Genomic DNA, 12,777 nt, shown 5'->3' with positions numbered 1-12,777 from the left:
ACAACCCTGGTCAATAGCTTGGCGACTTGCCATAGAAACTTAAATTTATTGTATACCAACGCTTGCCTTCCCATAAGAGATGTAATCTAGCAAGTAAGGGTAGCCCATATCATTGTGACTGGACTTGCCTTCTATACCTTGCCCATGCCACTCTAAGCACGCAGTACCTTGGCTGCGTTCTTTTTGCTCAGTGGCCCCAGCACAGTGGTTTCTATGAGATCCTCTGCTGGAGTTTATGTTCTCTATTATTGGAGTGAGTTTGGGGGGCAGTGAGTACATCACCTCTGACAAAAGTCTCCAGTGGTAACTGGAAGTAATTTGCAGCAAGGTAGCAGCTGGCCTTTCCCTCCCACTTGCTGGCCCTAAAGTGTTATAAATCCCCCCAGCCCCAAGTGAGTCCCCACAGTGAAAACCCTAATTCATATTTTATTTGCCTCTGTTCCTAAATGGCCTTAATTCTCAGAGGTTTCCAAATTTTGAGCCTTGACCCATTAGTGGCTTCTAAATTTAATTACTGTGTCAAATCAGCATAAAGAAAGAGACCCCATGGAACAGAATGAAAAATTCCAGCAAGTTCTGATCAGTAGGGAAGTACTGATTTTGGAAATGCTCTTATTTCTGTTGAATACATCCAGGAGAGCACAGACTGCAATGGGATGCATTCTTCACATGGACTGTGATGAGAAGGACCTGAGACGGACCGACATGAGAGCTGGTGCAGGTGGAATTCGGGTGCTTAGGAAGGGACAGAAGAAGAAAGCCCCGGCAAAGCCCCCACTCCATGCCGTCAGCCAGTCTTCTGCTTTGCTCAGTCATCGAAGTCACACCCTTAAGTGTTGCTCGTTTTTCCTTGTTATGTAGAGGCCATCACAAAACCAAAATAGTACACAGTGAGTAACACTTTCTGGCTTGCAAGCTGCTTTGGTTCCTGTTATCCTACTTGTTTATGGGTTCTCGACAAATGGTGCTGAGTTCAAGCTAGAAGAGAAGCCAGATTTATCCCCACACCTCTGAGTCCTCTAGAACTTGAGTGTGCCTGGCCTGTTTTTGTTTGATGTTAATGTGACCACCGCCTAAAAGAGATGCATTTGCCTGAAGTTATTTCCTGTGTATTACTAACTTTTGAACCTGGAGGCTCTTCTTGGCCTAAGTGTGGCATGAGGATTTTCTAGCATTTCCAGAAGCCAGGACTTATTATTAGACACTTATCAGCGTCCTCAAGTATTATGGTAGCAAGGAGAAGAAGTGGCTCATTGTTGTTGTACTCCGGGTGCAACACACAACGTCGGTCACTTGCTTTTTTACGTTAGCCATCCTGACTGAGGTAAGGTGAAATCTCAAAGTAGTTCTAATCTGCCTTTCTCAGATGGTTAAGGAGGTAGAACATTAAAAAAATTCGTAGCCATTTGTTTTTCATCTTTTGAGAACTCTATTTATTTCTATGCCCCATTTTGAAAATTTGGTTTGTTTCTTTGCCTGATGCTTAGTTTTTTCAGTTCATTTTGTACTATGGACACTAACCTTTTGCTTGATATATAGATGGTAAATATTTCCACCTATTCTGTAGATTTCTTCCTCACTTAACTGGTGGTGTTGTTTGCTGCATAGAAATGTTTTTACTTTAATGAGTTTACATTTATTAATTGTTGGTCATAAAGCCTACATTATTGGCATCCTGTCTTAGAGTTTCTGTTGCCATAAAGAGACACCATGACCTAGTACTAAGTGACCACATGAAGAAACTGGAGAACAGTTACACTAGAGAGTTAACAGCACAACTGAAAGCTCTAGAACAAAAGGAAGCAAACTCACCCCAGAGGAGCTGATGCCAAGAAATAATTAAATTGAGGGCTGAAATCAGTAAAGTATAAACTAGGAAAACGATACAAAGAATCAATGTTAACAAAGAGTTGGTTCTTTGAGAAAATCAACAAGATAGACAAACCTTTATCCAAACTTACCAAAAGGCAGAGTATGACCATGCAAATTAACAAAATCAGAAATGAAAAGAGGGACATAACAATGGACACCGAGGAAATCCAGAGAATCACCAGGTCATACTTTGAAAGCTGTACTCCACAAAATTTGAAAATGTAAAGGAAATGGACAATTTTCTGAATAAATATCACTTACCAAAATTAAATCAAGAACAGATAAGCAATTTAAATAGACCTATAACTCCTAAGGAAATAGAAGCAGTCATCAAAAGTCTCCCAACCAAAAAAGCCCAGGGCCAGATGGCTTCAGTGCAGAATTTTACCAGAAATTCAAAGAACAGGTTATACCGATTCTCCTCAAAGAATTCCATGCAATAGAAACAGAAGGGTCTTTGCCAGTAACCTTGATACCAAAGCCACACAAAGACACAACTAAGAAAAAGAACTTCAGGCCAATATCCCTCATTAACATAGTTGCAAAACTACTCAATAAAATACTGGCAAATTGGATCCAAGCACACATCAGAAAGCTCATCCACCATGATCAAGTAGGCTTCATTCCAGGGATGCAGGGATGGTTCAACATACGAAAAATCCATCAATGCAATCCACCATAGAAACAAGATGAGAAACAAAAATCACATGACCATCTCACTAGATGCTGAAAAAGCCTTTGATAAAATCCACCACCCCTTCATGATAAAGGTCTTGGAGAGATCTGTGAAAACAGGTACATACCTAAACATCATAAAAGCTATATACAGCAAACCAACAGCCAAAATCAAACTGAATGGAGAGAAACTCAAGGCAATTCCTCTAAAATTAGGAACAAGACAAGGTTGTCCCCTCTCCCCATACCTCTTCAATATTGTACTCAAAGTTCTAGCTAGAACAATAAGACAACAAAAGGAGATTGAGGGGATACAAATTGGAAAGGAAGAGGTAAAACTTTTACTATTTGCAGATGATATGATAGTTTACATAAGTGACCCAACAAACTACAAGGGAACTCTTACAGCTGATAAACACCTTCAGCAATGTGGCAGGATACAAGATCAACTCAAGAAAATCAGTAGCCCTACTATATACAGATGATAAAAGGGCCGAGAAAGAAATCAGAGAAACATCACCCTTTACAATTGCCACTAACAACATAAAATACCTAGGGGTAATGCTAACCAAACAAGTGAAAGACCATGAGATTAATCCACAAACCTATGAACACCTGATTTTCGACAAAGAAGCTAAAATTATACAATGGAAAAAAGAAAGCATCTTCAACAAATGGTGCTTGCATAACTGGATGCTGGCATGTAGAAGACTGCAGATAGATCCATGTCTATCTAATGCACAAAACAAGTCTAAATGGATCAAAGACTTCAACATAAATCCAGCCAAACTCAACCTCTTAGAAGAGAAAGTACCCTTGAACGAATTGGTACAGAAGACTACTTCCTGAACCATAACACCAGTAGCACAAACACTGAGATTGACAATTAATAAATGGGACCTCCTGAAACTGAGAAGATTCTGTAAGGCAAAGGACACAGTCAGCAAGACAAAAAGGCACTCCAAAGATTGGGAAAAGATATCCACTAAGCCCACATCTGACAGAGGACTGATCTCTAAAATTTATAAAGAACTGAAGATGCAAGTCTCCAAAACACCAAAGGATCCAATCAAAAAGTTGGGGACTGAACTAAATAGAGAATTTTCAATAGAGGAGTATAAAACGGCTGAGAGACACTTGAGAAAGTGCTCAACATCCTTAGCCATTAGGGAAATACAAATCAAAGCAACTCTGAGATATCATCTTACTCCTGTCAGAATGGCGAAAATCAATAACACCAATGACAGTTTGTGCTGAAGAGGATGTGGAGAAAGGGGAACACTCCCACTGCTGGTGGGAGTGCAAACTCGTACAGCCACTTTGGAAATCAGTGTGGAGATTCCTCAGGAAAGTGGGACTCACTCAGTCTGCCATAAGACCCAGCAGTTCCACTCTTGGGAATATACCCAAAAGATGCCACTCACACAACAAGGATGTCTGTTCCACTATGTTCATAGCAGCATTATTTGTAATAACTAGATCCTGGAAGCAACCTAGATGCCTCACAACTGAAGAGTGGATAGAGAAAATGTGGTACATTTACATAATGGAGTACTACTCAAAAGAGAAAAACAATGGAATCTTGAAATTTGCAGGCAAATGGATGGCACTAGAAGAAATCATCCTGAGTGATGTAACCTAGTCACAAAAAGACAAACATGGTATGTACTCACTCATATATGGATTTTAGATGTGGATCAGGGGAGTTTCAGCCTACAATCCCAGTGCCAGTGAGTCTGGGAAACAGGGAGGTTCCCAAGAGAAATACAGGATACTCCAGAGAAGTGTAATGATCCAAGCTCTCCTGAGCAGATTGGGAACATAGGGGGAGGGGAGAGGGAGCCAGGAAAAGAGAGAGGAGGATAAGAGGAGGGGAGAAGAAGGCATGGGGAAGCAGGAAGGTTGAATTGAGGTAAGAATTGAGGAGAGCAGGATTAGATATACCATAATAGATGGAGTCATTATAGGCTTGAGGAGAGATCTGGCACTAGTGAGATCTCCAGAGATCTTCAAGGATAACACCATCTGTCAAACTAAGCAATGGAGAGACTACATTAATAGTCCCTCCTTGATGATAAGGTTGATGACTACCTTATATGCCATCCTAGAATCTTCATCCAGGGACTGATGGAAGCAGAGACAGATACCCACAGCTAAACACTGAACTGAACTCCTGGCACCTAGTGACATAGATGGAGGAGTGATGAACAAAGGGATCAAGACTGTGCTGGTGAAACCCACAAAGACAGCTGACCGGACAAGGGGGAGCTCTTGAACCCTAGACTGATGGCTGAGAGGCCAGCAGGGGACTGCTCCAGACTCCATGAATGTAGTGTCAGTGAGGAGGCCTCAGAAATCTCTGGGGCCTTGGGTAGTAGATCAGTGTTTACCATGGAGTACAAATGAACTTTGGGAGCCCATTCCACATAGAGGGATGTTCTCTCAGACTGGACACATGGGGAAGGGCCTAGGTCCTTCCCTGGATGAAATGACAGACTTTGCAGATTCCCCCCAGTAAGTGATATAGAGATCGGTTGGGGGGCTGGGGGGCTGGTGGAGGGACGGGGAAGAAGGGGTGGGAGAGGGAGCTGGGATTGACATGTGAAGCATTCATGTTTCTAATTTAAATAAACACATATATTGAGAAAAAAAAGAGACAACATGACCATGGCAACCCCAAACAAGAAAACATTTAATTGGGACTGGCATGCAATTCAGAGGTTCAGTTCATTATCATCGTGAGGGGAAGCATGGCGGCGGGTACAGGTAGATGTGGTGGAGGAGCAACTTGGAGTCCTACGTTTTGTAGGCAACACCTAAAAGTCACACTGAGGGAAGCATGAGAAAAAGAGACTTCAAAGCCCACCCCTACAGAGACATGCTTCTTCCAACAAGGGCTCATTTCCTAATAGAGCCACTCTCTTGGGGGTTCATTTTCTTTCAAATCACAAGTCCTCTTCAGATAGCCTTTTCCTGTGCCAGAGTTCAATTATATTCCTTAGTTTCTCCTCTACCAGATTCAAGGGATGAAGTTTGATATTGAGGTCCTTGATCTCTTTGAAGTCAATTTTTGTTTAGGGTTTATGATAAAGATTATATTTAATTCTCCTACCAGGATAGCTATCCAGCTTGACCAGCATTATTTGTTGAAGATGCTGTCTGTTCTCACATATACTCACACTGTCACACACACACACTCACACACACTCATATACTCACACACTCACATACACACACTGACATACACACTCACACACTCATACAATCTTACACACACACTTGCACACACATACTCACACACAGAAAGACAGAGAGAGAGAAAGTGGGGAGGAGTGAGAGAGAGGGGCACGTGAGCCTCCAAGAAATCTGAAACCCTGAAGGAGTCAGAAGGAGTTAAGCTGTGTCTGCATAGTGTGGCTTTTTCTGGCGGGTTCCCATCCGTTTAGGTCATTTCTGATGACTTCACTTTCCTGGTGACATCAGCTTCTAATCTCCTGAAGGTGAATTCATGTTCGATTGCTTCAGAATGCTCAGCTCCGAGTTCCCAGCCATTCCCGTTGATGTATGGGCAGAGTTTGTCCTTATGAGGCCACAGTCTGGCCAGCACACTGTCTTTGCGTTGACCGGATCGCATTACGGTGTGCATATTAAGTCACCAGCTGGCACAGCTCAGCTCAAAGATGAAATGTTCTTGCTGAGAGCAAAACCACAAAGCTGCTGTGCTGTCTCCTCACCTGCACCCCAGGTACAAAATAAAGGAGGGACTGGACTGCTGAACTCTGTCTTTATTTGTTATGTTTTGGGCACTGTCTCCTCTTCCTTGCCAGGGCCTGAATGCTGGTAGCAACATTGGCATATTTTTCTGTCTGTTATAAACCACAAACTATTGAAAATGTCCAGTCACTGATGGCCCAAATGAAATAAAAGACTGGAATACTTTTGTTTAGCCTCATTCTAAAGCCTCAAGTCTGTGAACTAAGGTAACTGCTTTTCCTCTAGCACCAGGGCCTTCCAAATGCCCAACACAGCAGACATCACACTGATGCAGCCGGCTTTGCTGGTGGTGTGTGCTCTGACAAAGGGCTGGGCTTCATCACACTGATGCAGCCGGCTTTGCTGGTGGTGTGTGCTCTGACAAAGGGCTGGGCTTCATCACACTGATGCAGCTGGCTTTGCTGGTGGTGTGTGCTCTGACAAAGGGCTGGGCTTCATCACACTGATGCAGCCGGCTTTGCTGGTGGTGTGTGCTCTGACAAAGGGCTGGGCTTCATGCTTGCTTAGCACCGGCTGGTACCCAGAACTTCCCAGAGTGTTGCTCTGGCATGAGGGCTGTGCAAATCCACTCTGCGATGTCTCTGCCCTCCTTTGATTATCGTGACATCCAGTCATGTCACCCGATATGGATTGTCATCTTGTCTCCACAATACCAAGTGACTTTCCTGAGCCCCCAACTCTTGGGGAGAGGGTGCTATGTGCTCTGCTGTGACGTAGACCAAATGAGGCAGAAGGAACCTGTCTGTGGGAAGCAGAGTCCCAGTGATATGTCATGGATCCCAAGTACCCCTTTCTTCTGATAAATGGGCCTGGGCAGCCACCTTAAGCTTCTGGATGCAAGCAGAGATTGTCAAACATGTCAGGAAAATGTCATAGTGACGTTGTTAAGAGCAGATAATGACGCTTAAACAGGCCAGTGAGCAGTACCCAGTACTTCTCCACTCCAAGTTGAAGGTAAGGAAGTGCGGGATACAGATATAGATCTTCACAAACATAACAGTCAGTGACTGTGGGCATCTAGTCTCGGCTTGGGTTCAATTACAGACTGAAGGTCTCTGAAAACATGTTATTTCTTGACCCTCACAAAAGACATGCGAAGCTCTCATTTTCTCAAGGAAAGAAAATTTCTGGGTGATTTTCAGACACAGTTTTTAAACAGAGGGCGTCTTGGTTTTCCAAGTTTCAAATCTGTTTTAAATGGGAGGCTGGGGTGGGTGGGTCTGTGGTGACTACTTTAGAAAAAACTGGTAGGATCCTACTCCAGGATGCTGACACTGTTACCCTTCAATTTGCTCGGGATATGCCAAGATGCCAGAGGTTTTCAAAGGTACAGTGTGAAGTCAGTCAATTCCCATTGTCTTCCTGCTTCATGCCAAGGAAGTAGAAGTACTAGGGAACACGTTTCATCAATACTGTCTCACTGCAATACTCTTTGTTTCATGTCGAGGGAGAGGGAGAAAGAGCAACACAAGGAAACACGGGAAAAATTCTTTGAAACCCCCATTTGAAATAAATACAATAAAAAATTCCTTCATATTTTTTTTGTGTGTGGTGTGACGTGTATGAGGTATTATATTGTGTGTCTAGCACTGTGTGCATAGGTGTAGGAGCCATAAGCACAGAAGCCTGAGACGGATCCCCGGTATCTTCTATCTGTCTCCCCCGAGGCAGCATCTGTTATTGAGCCTGAAACTTGCTATTCCAGCTGGGCTGACTGGCAGCAGAGCCAACGGATCCCCTGACTCCACTCTCCCAGTGCTGGGGATACAGGCCTGCACAGCCATGCCTGGCTTTCTTTGTGTTGTGCCAGGGATCAAATTCAGGTCCTCATGCTTGCACAGCAAGTACTTTTACCCGCGGAGGCATCTCTCCAGCTCTCAAAATTCTTTTCTTTGACCCACGTCTTGAACTTCTCTCTTCCAGTAGCAGTCTGTTTCATAGGCACATGCTCATTCCATTTCCCTCAATAAAGAGAGGCAGAGCTCACCACTCCTGTTCCTGCAAGCTCTGGATAAACGCAGGTTGAGAGTCACTTTACTAGGCTGGAAAGATGGGAGGAACACTACCCTCCTCTGAGTGACATGTCTCGTGTGGGCTCGTGCATGTGTGGTACAGGGAAAACAGAGGCCTGGATGAGCCAGGTTTTGCCCTCACAGGCCCTGCTAGGGTGTCCCTGGACCCTGGCTAGAGAATACTACTTCTTTTCCACTTGGAAGTTTGGTTTTGCAGATGGAGGTGAGATTATCTGCAGCAAGTAGTTTTGTTTTGTTTTGTTTTCTTCCTTGTTGAGATGGGGTCTTGCTGTGGTGTATAGGCTGATCTCAATCTTTTGAACTCAAATAATCCTCCTACCTCAGCTTCCATTGTGACTGAGTCCAGCGGCATGAACCATAATTGCCTGCTCAAGTTAATTCATTCGCATACACTATCATTTGTTGATGATGGTATAAGTCTCTTTGGGTTGATTCTGTTTTCCGTAGATCCCTGGGATCTTGGTAAACAAGTCTTGCCCTCCATTTACTGGGTAGTTTTCATCAGGGTGCAATGTTACCCTAACAAAGAGGCATGTGTCTTTTTCCTCCACCTTGAGATCAGAGATTGACTTTAGGGTGTTTAGTGTCTTATCAGCCCTCCGCACTAACTGAGCAGCACCTAGTGCACCACAGCTTTGGGAAGACCAAATGAGAATGGTTACCCATTCTCTGTCTTCCCATTGACATCCTTGTAGATTAGTCCTGTGCCAGCCTCAGAACCAGCAGGACCATCCCACCCTGTGCCGTCTGCACAGGATGCTGTTGGTTTCAGGTACAGAGAGAAGGAGGCTGCCCATCCCCAAACTGATGTGTACAGGTATACCACCCAAGAAACTTTTCATCCCAACTCTGCCAACTACTGCCCTGAGACACTGGGCAGAGACTAAACTCATAGAAGGTGTTTGTCACCCGTTCAAAGACCTAACTCTGAATGCAAACAGTTTTACCAGATACCCCTGTAGCCACTGGGATGATAAAGATACGCTCAGGGTTTAGTAAGTGTTGCTTTAGTTAAATACAGCTACATGTTCTTGGAGCAGTTTATCCTTTCTGAGAGGCCAACAGAGGCACCCTTGGTATATGTGACACATCTGCCTGGATTGTACCATCCTACCAACTTCCTCTAAGTATGCAATCTAGACTGAAGCCAGAAACATCCTGAGATTTTTCACCCCCAGAGGTGGCTAGTCCATCTTCCTTGGGCATCTTTCTGGGAGGAGTTCATATGAATTCTTAAAAGTCAACTAAAAACAGGCGGTACAAACAAACAAACAAACAAAAACACCCTGGACAGGAGGTAGAGTCTAGGGATAGGCTACGTTTCTGTGATTTGGGAATTACAAAAGATACAGGACTTTTCTTCGTCTATAATTAGTCCTAGACTCACAGTGGGTTATGCTCTAGTGAACCAATTGTACATTGAGTCAAAAGCTCATTGGTTCTGCCTAATTTGCCTAACACCAGACTTACTACGTGTCACCACCTGGCCTAACTTGGTTGCACAGTACAATGGAGTTAGTGCCTTGGCTATTTTTCTTTGTGACTGTGGCTTGCTATTGCCACTCAGCAGCATATGAAAGATGTTTAATGAATGTGCATAAAATTCCCACTGTAAGAAAGGATGAAAATCTAGCTCAGCTGTCAGAGTGTTTGCCAAAGCTCTGAGTTTGATCCTCAGCTCTACCTAAACCGGGGATGGTACAGCAAGCCTATAGCTCCAGCAGCCAGGGAGTGGAGACAGGAAGATCAGAAGTTCAAGGTCATTCTTGAATTTCTACATAGTAAGTTCAAGGCCTGCCTAGATTATATGAGACTCTGTCTTGTAGAGTGAAACCTTTTCCTTGCCAGCCACTTTGGTTTTTCCCTAACGATTGCCTGGGCTCTGCTGCGTTGTAGTCCCCAAATAACACACAAGATGCTGTATTAATTATGAAGCTGTTGGCCTTGCTTGTTTCTTACTGGCTAGCTGTGACTTAAGTATTTAACCCATCTAAGTATTTCTCTTACCTGATGGACATCTTACTTCTCTGGCGGGCTACATCGTGACTCTCTGTGTTTCTCTTACCCAGACTCCTCCTCAACTTCTAGTCCCACCTATCTTGCTTCCCTATTGGCCAACAGTTCTTTATTGACATATACACAGGACTTCCCCATCACTGTCTCAAAAAAAAGGAAAAACAGAAAAGAAAAATTCCCCCCCCCTCTCTGTATCTCTGTCTCTTGAAACAGTGTCTCTCACTAGGAGATAAGATTGGACATTTAGGTGGGGTTGACTGGCCAAGAAATCTCCCTGGTGCTGGGATTAATTATTCGTGCGGCTCTTCCTGGTTTTTGTTTCTATGTGGGTGTTAGGAGAGTCCAAACCAGGTCTTCGTACAAGTACATAACTGAATTATCTCTTTAGCCTTATCCTTTGTTTAAAAACTGATTTGATAGTGATGCTGAGTTATAAGAATGCTCCATATGTTCTGGGTGTTAATTCCTTTTCCAATGTGTTTTTGTTTTATTTTACTGTTCTATAAATTATCTTTTTAGATTGGATTTAGAAAGTATTTAATTCTTTTAAGTTTTACTCTTACTATTTGGGTTGCAAGACCAGACCATGGATTAGTATAGGACTATTTTTTCCCATGAATGAAATCACCACTTGCCAAGTACTCTTGATTTCATGTAAATTATGAAATTGTCCAACCTGGCTGTTGGGGACAGTCATTTTTCCTGTTCCATATGAATTCTATGAATTGTTCTTTGTAATTCTTGAAGATGGAGCTTCCTCTGCTGTCTCCTAAATCCTTCAGCAGTCTCCATCGACTAGAGAGCTAAACCTCAAGGAGACATTCCACAGGAATTGACTCCCCTCCAGGCCCTCCACATCCTGCCAACTTGGTCTTTCCTGACCCCGTCTCCTCCTCTTTGTCACACAGAGCCGTCAAGCTGCATCTAAGTCCTCTTCCTGTGTTGTGACCTGTGGATTGTTTTGTAGCACAGAGTTGGGCTGTGGTGGGTTGTTTCTTAATCATTTCTGTCCTGTGTCTTCTATTAGATTCAGTTTTGATAATTATCCACAATCATGTTAGTTTTCTTGTGCCATTAAGTATGTCCTTTTTTTGGTATTTCATTTAGCTTAGTTTTTTCTTTTGTGGAAGGTGTGGTGGTAATTATTGGAAGAAGCCCCAAGCCTTTTGATTACAGCTATTGTTTTTCCTCTCCCAGAGGAATGGGCAATTCTTTCAGGTCTGATGGTTGCTCAGGCATAGTCTGCATGGTTTCTGAACTAAGATGTGGACCTTAGTTCAGAAGCCTGGGGAGACTCACAGACTGGGGGAAAGGAGCCAGACTTGAAGATCTGGATACGAAAGGACAAGTTGCGTTGGACGGGGTGGAGGGCTGAGAATCATACACGTTGCTTATATCTCTTTCCTGTTTGACTTCCATTAGCTGCCTTCTGTTGAAAATGAACTTTTATTTAAAATTCTGCAAAACAGGGCCCTCTGTTAGCAGGTGGGAGCAAGAGGGAGTGAAATCTGAATTATTCCCATTAACACAACTATTTAAGCAGATCCAGGCTGGTGAGACTTGGGAACAATCAGACTGACTACACAGGGCTACATTAGCCATGACTCAGCTCAATTGCCAATGAAGATGAGAAGTGTGGTCAGCAGGGAGGTCAGAAGAAATGATTAAAACTGAGCCACTCCAGAGGGGGCATATGAGAGATGGTGTTCATGCTAGGGGACCAGCGAAGCTCTGGGATGACCGAAGCCAGCTGAGCATACCAGAGTTCCCTGGATGGACCCAGCCTGGGCCAGGCCACAGTGTCCTGCTTCCTGCTGTGCAGGTTACAGTAGACAGCCTGGCTGGCAGCTGGGTGCTGAATTCAAATTTGCAATACATCAGCAAGTTCTGGGAGTCCACATCTGTTCTAGCACTTCAAAAGAACACTTCATGTGGTCCTACTCATTTGGGGTTTAGAATAGCGACTTGGGTTAGGATAGTTATATTGGGTGTAGATAAACAGCTACTGGACACCCAGCTTTGGCAGTCCACGTTTCAAATTCCTTTCCCTCTATGTAACTATCCTAGCCTGTATTTTTGTTGACCCACTATTCATAAAAGGGCATCTATTAAGCTGAGGCAAATTCATGGTATTATTTGATTCAGTATATTTTATGCAGACGGGGAAAGGTTTGATTATTCAGGCTAGATTATAGATCTTCCTTTCTTAGATACAGACCTCACAGAGAAAAAATACTTCAAGTGTGTTGATGCACTCTCATCATGACCCTTTGAAACAAGCTTAAATCCTACTTGCTCTATTCACGTTGTCGCCTCTGGTCTTCCCTGTAATTCTACAGTTTACCCTCACTACAAAATATGCATATGACATTTCCATCGCTGGGTCCATGTTTTTTAAGGACAAAGG

This window comes from Mesocricetus auratus, unplaced genomic scaffold, assembly GCF_017639785.1.
Source record: "Mesocricetus auratus isolate SY011 unplaced genomic scaffold, BCM_Maur_2.0 Super-Scaffold_100707, whole genome shotgun sequence".
Lineage (NCBI taxonomy): Eukaryota > Metazoa > Chordata > Mammalia > Rodentia > Cricetidae > Mesocricetus > Mesocricetus auratus.
This window is presented reverse-complemented; position numbering follows the sequence as displayed.